At 39.8% G+C, this 12,756-nt stretch overlaps 1 protein-coding gene across 1 annotated transcript in view; it reads right to left on the bottom strand.

Annotated features, from left to right (window-relative positions):
- Fam107b (family with sequence similarity 107 member B) overlaps positions 1–12,756 on the bottom strand; it is a 198,674-nt gene that overhangs the window by 111,893 nt on the left and 74,025 nt on the right. The gene's annotated exons all lie outside the window — the stretch shown is intronic.

Here is a 12,756-nt window from a genome sequence, read left to right as displayed (position 1 = left end):
TTACTCAAAAGGCTGGGAATGGAACCATGTTACCCAGCTGTCCCACTCCTTGATATTTATCCAAAAACCTAAAATCAGCATACTATAATGATACATGCATACCAATGTTTATAGCAATGTAATTCACAATAGCCAAGTTATGGAAACAACCTAGGTGTTTGTCCACAGATGAATGGATAAAGAAAAGGTGATATATATACAAAATGGAGTTTTACTCAGGCATAAAGAATGACATCATGTCCTTTGCAGGTAAATGGATGGAACTTAAGAGCATCATACTGAGTGAAATATGCCAGTTTAGAAAGCCAATGTTTTCTCTCTTTTGCAGAAATTACAGAGAAATAAGGAGAAAATAAAAAGGAAAACAGTAAAATAGATCCATTTCCTTTCGTCCCTCTCCCCTCCCCTCCCTCTCCTCTTCTCTTCTCTTTTCTTTTGTGTTGAGGATTGAATCCAGGACCTTGCCAATGCCAGGTATGAGTTCCACCACTGAGCTCTATCACACTGCTTTGATCATTTATCTTTGAAGAAGCTGAGGTTTCCCTGGATATGTTAAATGAAATTGGCCAACTTATGCTATATGCATACATGAATACATTGCAATGAATTCCACTTTTATGTATAAGTATAGTGTATCAATTTTAAAAATGACATATACATGGAAGACCAGAAGAATACAGGAAGGGAGTCAAGGGGAAGGAGGAAGGGAGGCAAAGGTGAACTACTGGGGAGTGAGAATGAGCAAGCTATGCAGTTATGATTATGCCAAATGAACCCCACTATTATGTATAAGTATAATGCACTAAAAAAACTTCTAAAAAGAGACAAAAATGGAAGTAGATGTTTAAAAAAGGAAAACAAGGAAATAAATACCTTTTCAAACAAACAAAAAGAGAAAAAAGGAGAGAGAGAAGTTTCCAGGATTGTAAGAGAAATACAGTAAGGATTAGGTTTGGCTATAAATAACAGAAACACAAATAGCCAAGGCGCAGATGAGAGAGTGGGTTTCATTTTTTGGTTTTTGTGCATAAATGAAGCCTACAGCTAGACAGTCTACAGTTCATATTATTTCTCCTTGGTCTTGAGAGACCCAAGCTCCCATCTTTTCCTCCACTGTGCTGAACCATGGTTTCATCTTTGAGTTCTCCACTTGATCCAGGGTAGCTGCCATGATATCCTGCCAATGCTCTGGACAGGTAGGAGGGGGAAGGGTATACTCCCCTGAAGCCTTTTGGTAGTACATGGTGCTTCTGAAGTCTTTCTAGAAATTAATTTAAAGTCCGTTTGACGGCTCTGAAATCTGTCTTATTTGAATACATTACTTTTCTTTTTGCATTATGAAAGCTATAGGATCTCCTTATTGCAAATTTGGAAAACAGATGAATTCACCTTAAATTTCAATACTCACTTAAGAAGAGCAAGTACTTATTATATATTATGTATTTATTGTGCTAGGAACTAGGGCTATGAGGTGAACAACTGCAATCTGGTGTATTTCCTCCATTTTGTAAAGCTCTATATCGGCCTTCATGTTCTGTAGCTACAATTACAACTCCAAATTTTATATCCTACTTTTTTCCACAGCATTAGGAGTCTCCCCCCATTTTGTTACATCACTGAATTTTTAAGAAGTAATACTTAGGGCTGGGGATATAGCTCAGTTGGTAGAATGCTTGCCTCGTATCCACAAGGTCCTGGGTTCAATCGCCAGCACATAAAAAAGGAAAAAAAAAAAAAGAAGTAATATTTGCTTATAGTAAAAATAAAAATATTTTTTAAAAAAGATCCCCAGCCATATTCCTTTGTTCTTATCCTTTCAGCATGCACCACTCTAAATTAAGGAAAAGTGGGCTGTTAAAAGAGTTAGGGATAGTGGAGGAAAATTCTAGTACCTGAGGTGTGCATCCCAAAGTTCCCCATTAAAATGAAACTCCAGCCACCCAGTGGCTAATTCCTAATAACTAACATCTCCTAGGCCACCCTCCTATTCTTTCACATTTCTCTATTCTTTGCACTTGCAGAGACTGTGTCCAAAATAAACAAGGTGTATGAGAATATTTGTCTCCAGCCCTAGTTCTGGAGGAACCAAATGAAGACACATCTTGCAGTGGTGTGGATGTGAGGTCTCCCCCAACCCCCACAAAAACACTAAGCTCCTGTTATGCACGGAAGTTCAGGAGTGAAATGATTAGATTAGGAGGGCTGTGATCAAATCAGTCCATCCTAGTTTGAATAGACTTAGTGGGTGGTAACTGTGGGCAGGTGGGACATAGCTAGAGGAGGGGGTTTCTAGGGCATGTCCTGGGAGATTATATCTTGTTCCCCTGGCTCATCCTTCTCTCTGTTTCCTGGCTGCCATGAGTTGAGCAGCTTTCCTCCACCATGTCCTTTTGCCATGAAGCTTCTACTTCACTTAAGGTTCAGAACCATGGAGGCAGCCAACCACAGACTGAACTCTGAAACTGTAAGCTGAAAATAACTTTCCTTCTCTAAGTTGTTCTTGTCAGGTGTTTTGGCCACACCAATGAAAACCTAATTAACACACACACATCTACACTACTTTAGCATATATATATATATATATATATATATATATATATATATATATATCATGGCCAGCTCACTTTCTAAGAGAGCTGGGAAATGTAGTTTTATGGCTGGGTTGTAATTGCACCCAATAATATCTGGATGCTGTGGCTAAGATAATATGAATATAAACAACTGACCCACCGCTGTCACCAGAGATATCCTCACATAACTGAAAAGTATAGGCCATAAGAAAGGCACTGGAGAGACTACTTCTTGGTATGTACTTCATTACTTCATTGACACTACAGAATATAACTTGGATATTCAAGCCTGGGTGTGATTTTTGTATGTGAATAGATACCCTGACTGTTATGTGTAAGATTTATAAGGACAGGTGAAGCTTGGACACAGAAAGCCAGTTAGGAAACTCTTAAGATGGTTTAGGTATGAGGGAACAATGTCTAAAACTAGAGTGTGATTGCGAAACTGGAAAATTTGGAATAGATATGAGAAATACTGCAAAGGAACCTTGTAAGACTTATACAGAGGTTAAGTAGAAAGAGGGAATCCTACATGACCTTAAAGTTTGAAGCCAGGCTCCATCAGAGAGAAGAGTCAATTTTGGGGCATGTTTGTTGTTGTCTTTGATTCTACCAGATTTAAATATGATGTCCTATTAGAGTTAAGTCAGAGTTAAGTTAAAACACAGATAATCACCTTCACCAAATTTAAAAAGAAAAAAGTGATACTAATTTCTACAGTTCACCTACATCAAAGCATGACTTTATGTGCTCAAGGGAAATTCCAAGAACTCACCATCCCTCAGAGCTCCTTCTTTATAAAAAAACAGAAGGGTTAGCCTTTCTAAATGGGACTAGATCACAGATCCCTGTGGATAAATTCACTCGGACCAGAAGGATATAAAATTACCCCTCTCAGTATGGTACTGCTCAGAAATACTAAAGTGTGTCCAGAAGACTGACTGAGTTTTGCAGAGTAAAATGGCAAAGAGTTAAAACGTTTCTGGTCTTAACCAGGCTTGGGTTGAATCATGGTGCCACGCCCTTCTTGCTATATGACCTTGGATAAACTAACTTTTTAACCTAAACCTGCCCATCTGTAAAGGGGAAGTCAAATAGTCCTACTACCATAGGGCTGTTAAGAGGATTAAATAAGAAATGCACACAAAGACTCAGTCCAGTGCCTCATGCATTACAAGAAGTAATAAAGATTACCTATTGTTATTATCATAGTATCAAATCTGGGATGAGGACCAAATATTTTGTGTTCAGCTGTCAGAAAAGACCAGTTAGGATAATTTGCTCCTGAAATTACAAAAATTCAGTTTGACAGTCAGGCCAGATTAACTCAGGACAAAACCAATGGATTAGACCAGGTAAGAAGCTGAGAAAGTTTTAGTCACCTGAAAAAATTCATACAATTATTCACTTTTTAAATGCTGTTTTGAGTTATTAGAATAAAACACATATTATAAATCTACTTAGAGCAGGGCAGCCACTAAAAAAAAATTTAGGCACACACAAGAAATTGCAAGGCACACAGTTTTGGAAACATGGTCCTCAGGGTTATGAGGGTTAACTGGCTCTGACTGAACATAAAACCAAGTAGGCAGAGCTTACAGCCCTACCTCAGTGTCCAACACAAAGGGAAGGCTCTGTAAATGTTTGCTGATCACATGGATCCAGTGGACTGATGGCACCTTATTTACTATGCAGGCCAAATACTAGAATCAGGTCTTTGCAAAATATGCCCTGATTTTTTGAGCCTCTTTGATCTGTTCTGCTTCTATGACTCAGAAAAAAGCCAAGAGCAGTTTGGTCCCTTTTGTCCATTTCTCCTTGGACAGCAACACTGAAATTTTCATGATCACTGAATGCACTGGAGTCATGCTTGATCAAAATCTATCTGGGAGGTACCAAGCACACAGCCAGACAGGCTAATGCTCCCTACGTGATTTTGCATCATCAGCCTTGCTGAGCAAGAGCAGAAGCAGCGTGTTTTATTTACTCCAGCCCTGTCAGAAGCATGCAGTGGCCTCTCACTTCCCTTAAAAGAAGAAGGCATAGAAGAGAAGCCCAGGCTCAGGGCATTCCCTGAGACCTCCAATTCCCTGAGTGATCAGGGCAAAGCTAGAACTGTATTTCTAGTGTTCCAGCCACACCCACCCATTAAGAGATTGCATTTCCTGGTGGTACTCTTCACAGTGCAAAATCTTTTGTAATCCTCCATTATTGAAAAACACGAAGAACCTTTCGATAGTATAATATTCGCTCCTTACACTGAGTAAAATTTAAAAATGCAACTACAGGGAGCTTCAGGGAATTTTGTGTAAAGATCGCTGGCAGAAGCAAGGCAAGCGCTCACAAGCTTGATGCTAGCATTTCCTCCTCTGTTTCCATAGCAACGGCCGCCACTCCATCTTACCTGCTCCTCAGATCACCACCAAAGAAGAGATTTCTGATAAGGGAGCAAAACCACACGATTTTGTTTATTAAACTGGAAGCTTGTGGGAAGAGTTTCTTCCTGCCTGGAAAGGAGAAGGGTTATTATTTGTTTGTGTTTCTTCCTTTTTCTCCTGTATTTCTCCCTCACACCACAATCCAGGGGCTTAATCCTCAAATGCCTGCAGGGGTGAGGCAGGATGGGGAGGGAGCTGCTGGAAATGCAACTCTGCTGAGTTTTATTTATTATTACTTAGGAATGAAGGCCTGGTTTGGCTGGTTCTTAAAATATCTCAAAAGAAATTGGAACCTAGATTTTACATAAAATTTTCTAGTTGCTAAACATTGGCAACCTATTTTTAATTTTTTTTTAATTGCAAGCAAACAAAACACATCTACAAGATGAGTTTGTTCTGTTTAGAACAGCCCTAAGCAGTTACAGTCACCACCAGGTTCTCAGTATCATTTACTGTTTTCTGATATCTGTGAGGAGCATACACTGCATATTACCCCTAATTATTAATTATAGCCCAAATGTATTAGTTAACAAGAAAGTCATAATTCATTTGGAGATACCTTTGTAACTTTGTTGTATGTTGTTATCTCTTTCACTCATTCTGTCTGTGATAAAGGATGAGAAACCAGATGCATTCTTTCCTGAGCTGTTTTTTAAAAATTAAAACAGGCTCAAAACAGAGAATAAGATTATTTGAGTTCACCCAGAACCAATCAGCAATTAGGGTAAGTATCAGGGCCCATGCTTGGGAGTTAAAAAATAAATGCTATTATGATTCAAATCTACTCAAAAGATTTGAAAGTTTTAAAAATATTTTTAAAGGATTTTTTCCATCTCAGCCAGGCTCATGGACGCTTTCAAATATTACAGTTGTGTTCAATCAGTGAGCCTCAGAAGGGACCCTCTCTTAGCTTGGGTTCCCCCAAAAGCATGCCCTGAGACAGGGAATCAGATGAAAGCAGCTGAGGTGGGAGTTGAGGGTGGACAGGTGACACAGGGGAGGAAAAGTTCTGTCACAGGGTTGTTTCCAGCCAGCTTCTCCTGAGAGTGAGAAACTGGGAGCCAGTTCTGGACCCAAGCACAAGGGAGCGAGAGTATTTATCCACCAAGTCCCATCAATGGTTGGTTGAGGGCTGTTCCCCAAGGGATTAGGGAAAACTCTGGGGAAGGTAAGAGAAGGCCTTTAGTCAGAGACACACGCTTGTGCTGAAGTAGGAACAGTGTGTGCACCAAAGTGAAGAGTCAAGGTACACAGGATGTGAGAACTAGCCATTCGTGTCAACTTCATCTCTCCATATGCCTGACCTTTGATATGGACAAGGGATGTTTTCTCAGTGTTGCATAAAGTGCAGTGCCCAAACAACTTTGGGACAAATTCCTTTATGACTTTTCAACCACAATGCTGGCCCTCTGTCCCATTGCTGGCCCTCTGTCCCTCCTATATATGTACATTTCAGGAACAGTCGCTGATCTTCAAGGAAACATCGAAATATATGCTAAGGTATGGGGGCTGCAAAGCCAAGCAGAGTTGGAGTGTGGAGAGAGGGCGGAAATAGAGAAACTGACTTTACAGGGGATCTCTGAGGCAGAAATTTCATTTCAGATGTTTTCAGGGAAACATGGCTAAGGAGCAAAAATAACAATGACATCAACAACAGTCTTTCAGATTGGAAAACTTCGTATTTTTTTTTTCTGTTATGAACATTTGTGACCTGCATTTGGAACTTCTAGATGATGATTTCTATTTTCCACATCCACTTCTCTAAAGAGAAAGCTGGCTGGGCATCCAAATCCATAGCAAGCAATATAATCTCCATATTTTTATTCTTACATGGGGGAAGGAAGTGAGAAGTGGGAAGTGGTAGAGAGGTTCCTCTAGGAGGGAAACATTTACATATAGACCATTGCTTTGCTTCTTCTGACTTTGTGTGTTAATGTCACCTTCACAACACTTCCTTCTCCAAGAGATTTTTACAAAGGGAAAACATTCAATTTTAAGCAAACAAGAAGAAAATCTTGAAAGAGAATGATATAGAGAAATGGATCTGGTAGCATAAAAAAAGTCAGGCATAAGTATCAACACTGAAAATTTCATTCCTGGTATCTGATGCACCTTGTGGGTAAACTTCTGGAAAGCTCCATGCCTCTACTCCCATTGTGTTAACAAACACAAAATCAGGTGTAATAGAGCATACAGTGAAGCCACCAAGGTGTCTCCTGGCTGTGTCTCAATTTGCTATACAGGTACATCTCAGCTGTTCTCTAAGGCACAGGAACCCACTCAATCAACAGATATTAGGTGTATCTTAGATACGGAGTCTAAAATAAACCCTCATTTTTATTTTCTTTGGCATTTTCTCATTCATGAGCAATAAGTGGTCTGCTGGATTTCCTGAATTGAAAAAATTCTGAAAACAATTAGCTCTCTGCCCATAAAGAGAGGAAGAAACAGCAGACTGCTCTCTGGGTGACTCCATGGAGGGTAGGTGCTATGTTTTCAAATCCATGAGTGGTAATATCTCTTCATAGGTTTGGCCTAGGATAGTGCTGAGAATTTTAAACCCTATTTCATTAGTTGATGCCTTCTGAATACAAAATGGCAGTGGGCTGAAAGCAGACTGGCACATCTTTAATAGACAGGTCGGGAAGTCTCTTTTCACCCAAGTGCTAAACATGGCCTTGCTGCTTTCTCCTGCCAAAGATAAACATTACCCCCACCTCCGGTCACTAGAGAAGTATCTCCTCAGAGTGAAAGGCTGTTCTAATGGATTTAACCAGTGGAGAAAATGTAGGCAAAAATAGTATCTTTCTCCTACTCATACTTGATAATACAAGATGTGTAAGTAAATTCTAGAAGCATATCTTTATGGATATGTATTAGAGCCCAGTTGTGTGTTAAACCCTGCTTGGTTGTGTGTTAAACCCCTGGGATTGGGAATGAATCTCCCCTTCTCAAGATTGTGTTCTTCCAGCAACAAGCATGTTGCCACTTTCACTTCTTGAAAAGATTTACTTGATAGTGAAAATCTAATTGCTATTATTCAAAATACAGACAAAGTAATGGGATTCCATAGGTTAAAATAAAATTATGATAGATAAATCTCATAAAGGAGTGTGGAGTATCTGGGTTTCACTGAGTCATCTACAACCTGAGTAGCATTTTCTCCAATAAAAGTTTTCCTATGGACCCTCAGACTGTCTGTCCTACAGTTCAAGGAACAGGAAGAAGATAAACTCCTGGTAAAGGAAGAACATTCGGCTTCTGGAAGGCAAGGCTCATGTCCAACTCATCTCTGGCTTCGATAATGATTCACTTCCTACCTGTTAAATACAGAGTGCACCCGTTTTTCCATCTCAGGCTATGTTGTGAGCCTATCCATTGTTTATTCATGCACTCACACTCAGTCCAACTACTTATTTTGGGTTCTTATGCATTCCAGGAGTAGAGCTGGGAACTAAAGCAAATATAAATAAATAAGTAAAAAATGATGCCATGTTCCATTTCTGCTTAACCAAATTGCTTTAGCAAGAGTTTAAGAGACAGGAACAAGCATTCAGTCTTCACCCGAGAAATATGTACTGAACACCTGCTACTAGTCAGGCTCCAGTCTAGGTCTCCATCCTGTGTGCAGCTGCATGTAAAGTGCTCTCACATCCTTGGAGCTTACCCTCTAGCAGGGAGGAAGACAAAAAGCAAATACACTCTACAGTATGTTGGATAGCTGTCAGTGGTTTTAGAAACACAAGTCCAGGCAGGATATAAGAATTGCAGGACAGTCTGCAATTTTCTAGTGGCTAAAGAAGATCTCACGGAGAACACAGATCTGGTAAGAGGTGAGGATGTGAGCCACGTGGAACACAGTCCCAGAAAGGAGTTAGGAACCAGGTCTTCCCCGAAAACCATCCACAACCCCCAGTAGTATTGTCTCTAATGAAAAGCCTGCCCCTAATCGTCATGCTGTCTAAGACATTTAACTAAGATGAGGTCCATCTCCCTTCTTTTTTTTCTAACCTTCCCATCTGAAGAGTTGCCTATTCATTCTGCTTTTGCACAGTTGAAGGGGATGTGTGACCAAAATATAGTTGGTCCCTGTGGAAGTCTCCTGTGGACTGTTCTACCATGACATAAAAGTAAAAACAGACACTTTGAATAATCAGAAATGGGTTTTGCCCAGGCAGAAGCCTGACCTCTGAGTATGTCAACCTACAGACAGCAATGGAGGCTGCTCAGTGTAATCCTGGTCTCACTTCCCCACAGAAGTTACAAAAATACATATATAATTTTCCTCATTGTGTCCATTTTCGGTTGAAGAGTTCTAATGGTTTAAGGTTCGTTACTTCACCCTTAAGTAACCTAAAAACCACAGGAAATGAAAACTTAACTCAGTACAAATGACATGCACAATGAACTCTGAAAATGTGCTGGGCCCCACTCCACTCCTGGTGACCTATAACAAAAAGAGGGTATTCTGATAACACCCTTTGACCAACCATAAAAAGACTTTAACTTACAGATTATCGAGTGTTGCAATCTTTAAGGCCCTGGCAGCACAAATAATCAAGATTCTGCAAGATCATCTTGAATTTTAAGTTCATTTGTAAGTTGTTTCAGCATGCAAAAACACTTGGCCTGTTTCTAAAGCAATACATGGGTAAGAGGAATGGTGAAATGGAGCCAACATTTTTCAAACTCGTTTTACTTTTTTTTGAAACATAGCCACCAGAAAGGTTACAATTCATTTTTAAAGGATTCTCTCAAGAAAGCACAGTTGGCCAAATCATTCATCTCCCTGCCCACAAGGGAATAAATAAATGATCTAGTGAAGATATGATATTCCTCCTGTGTAAGGTTGCTCCTATCCCTCTTTCTCTACAAAACTGGTAGTTTTCTACTCATTTGGCTACAAATAAAATCAGTAGGGGCATGATCTATAGTTTATCTGTGTTAATTATAAACCCGAGTCTCCATACTAGGCAAGAAATATTCAATTTTTTATCTAATTCACTATTGGAGCCCACAGAGACTATTGTAGGTATTCAGAATGGTTGGTGGTTGTTCTCAGAACCTTTCAGCAGAATAGAAAGAGATGAAGCAAAGGTTCATCCTAAAACTTACTCTCCAAAATAAAAGGCAGAGAAACCATAAAAACTCAGGAAAAGGAACACATTCATGGAAAGGCCAATAGGAAAGAGGCTCCCAGGCAAAGTGTCAACTTGACTGGGCCAAGGGGTGATCAAGTTAAATGATATTTCTGGTTGCGTCTCTGGTGATATTTTCAGATAAGATCAGCATTTGAATTGGTGGACAGACTAAAGTAGACTGCCTTCTGCGATATGGGTGGATGTTACCCAAACTGTTGAGTGCCAGAATAGAAGAAAAGGTAAAGGAAGGAAGGAGTCACCCCCCTTTGTTTCCAGCCTGACTGCTTGAACTGGGACATCAGTCTTCCACTGCCCTTCGACTGGGACTCACTCTATGGGTTCCCCTGGTTCTCAGGCCTTTGAACTTGGACTAGAGTTACACCACCAGCTTTCCTGGGACTCCAGTTCACAGTGACAGACTCAAAAGTCTCCATAGTCACATGAGACAGTTCCTCATAGTACATCTCTTACCAAATCTATACCCTAGTGGGTTTTTTATTCTGGAGAACCCTAACTAACACAGAAAGAAAGAGTGCTTCTCTTCTGGTATAGCAACTGCTGCAAATGATGCATAAGTTCAAGTAAAAACATATACTGGCTTCTGTCCCTGTCCTCAGCTACTTCCAATAACTGGCTTATCCTCGGAGAGCTATGCTCTCAGACTTCAAATCGTGGCTTGCTGACAAACAGTTCTCTCTCTTTGGCATGATACCTCCTCTTTGCCACCATCAGTAAAAATATTGTTCCTGGTCATGTCGAAGGAACTCTCAAGTAGGGAAAACTTCCTCCACACATCATCCACCCAACACACCATCGTCTTTCATGGGCCCACTGCCTCATTCTTCCTTTTCCCTGTGCACAGTTACAGGCATAGCCCATGTTCAGTTTTGTGTCCTATTCTTTATTTTTGCATCAAATATTGTGTGAAAAGGATGCAATACATCTTTGAAATGGTATTTTCAATAAAGAAACAAAGTTCACTTTTAAAAAGGTATTACCCTTTCCACTTAGCAAGACTTCCACGGAGTCTGGGGAAAATACCACCTGATTCTGGGTCAGCATTAATCACAGGCAAGTTACTTACTAAGAAACCATCAAATATGTAGAGATTTCTGCTAAATTATTAGAGAGCAAATGATGGAACTGTCATTGGCCCCTGGGTAGCCCTTGCAAGTATAAACTATAGATCCCAGGATAAGGTGTCAGATGCCTAATCAATAGGTCATCAACCAGAATAAATTTTTTTTTAAATGTGGAACTCCAAAAAGGTACCACCATGGATTCAATGTACAGTATTGGTTATCATGTATTGATACCCTAGCTAATGTGACTCTCTTTATGAATGAATGAATTTCCATCATTCAAGACCTTGCTTATATGTCTCATTCTCTTAGAAAACTTCCTGAATCCTCCAAATTGCATTCATCCCACCTCTTTAGTGCTCACAAGCTACCTACTCCTATCTCAGTTTTGATGTGTACTGTATTCTGCCTTTTGGTTAGCTCCCCGTGTCTGTGATTTACAGGCGCTCTTCAACAGCAAGCTCTGTGAAGGGAAGGCTTCCACAGCCTTGGCTTCCTCTACAACCTACATTTTACATTTTTTCTTGTGTTGTAGACACCCTCTCTTAGACATTTCTCTCTTTTGAGCACTAGTGCCATATCTTATTCTTTTTTTATAATCCCCAAATCTAAAATAGGCATAGTGTTGGCCCACAAAAAGCCTGCCCCACTGATGTCCCCCCATTCCAGAGAATGAAAATGGACATAAGGGATTCATTTAACAAGAATTTACTGAATGACTACTATGTTCCAGGTTCTGTCCAACGTGCCAAGGATACCATTAAACAATACAATGTCCCTGCTCTCTAGAAGACAATAAGGAAATAAACCAATCAGTAGAAAGTTGATTTTAAGTCAGAATAAGATTATAAAAAAGTTTTAAATTGGTCAGAGTTGAAGAGTGATTCAGAGGAATGTGAATGTGGTCCTCAAGTTTCTGTAGGACAGGACATTTGAGCTGTGAGGAGCCAGGTATATGAGGATATGCAAGGGGACAGAATCCTAGGAAGAGGCAGCAAACTAGAGTAATGCTTGCTCTAAACCCAGTACAGGTCACCTGGCAGGGGAGAACAGGTGTAGAGGAAATGGTGGAGTTGGCTAACAGCTGCTTCTCTCATCCCCACTCCTACCAGAGCAGGGTGCCAGTTTCCCCTCACTTTGCATATTCTTTCCATTACTATTTCCCATTTCTTAATCCTGCTCACTGGTTGCCATGAAATTCTAAGAACACAAGTTTCTTCCAGCAACAAATACCTCTGGAGTCATCTTCCAATACTGAGTCATATAAAACACAAAACTAGAAGCTGTTGGAAAATAGAAGATGATGGTATTAAGATTGAGCTTTCATTATTATTAGTTCCATTCAACTAATGTTTATTTTTATAGCCATTTTTTCTGATTATCTTCCCTGACCTTAATCTTAAACTAAATTATAAATGTCTTGTAACTTGTTTCTTTCCACATTATCTCATAGGAAGTTTTATCGCAGGGTAAATAGCTTTAGCAAAGCTACATATTTGATTATATACTAACTTCTAAAGCAAAC

This window comes from Marmota flaviventris, chromosome 12 (genome assembly GCF_047511675.1).
Source record: "Marmota flaviventris isolate mMarFla1 chromosome 12, mMarFla1.hap1, whole genome shotgun sequence".
Lineage (NCBI taxonomy): Eukaryota > Metazoa > Chordata > Mammalia > Rodentia > Sciuridae > Marmota > Marmota flaviventris.
Note: the sequence above shows the minus strand (reverse complement) of the source record. Positions and strands in the feature narration are given on the sequence as shown.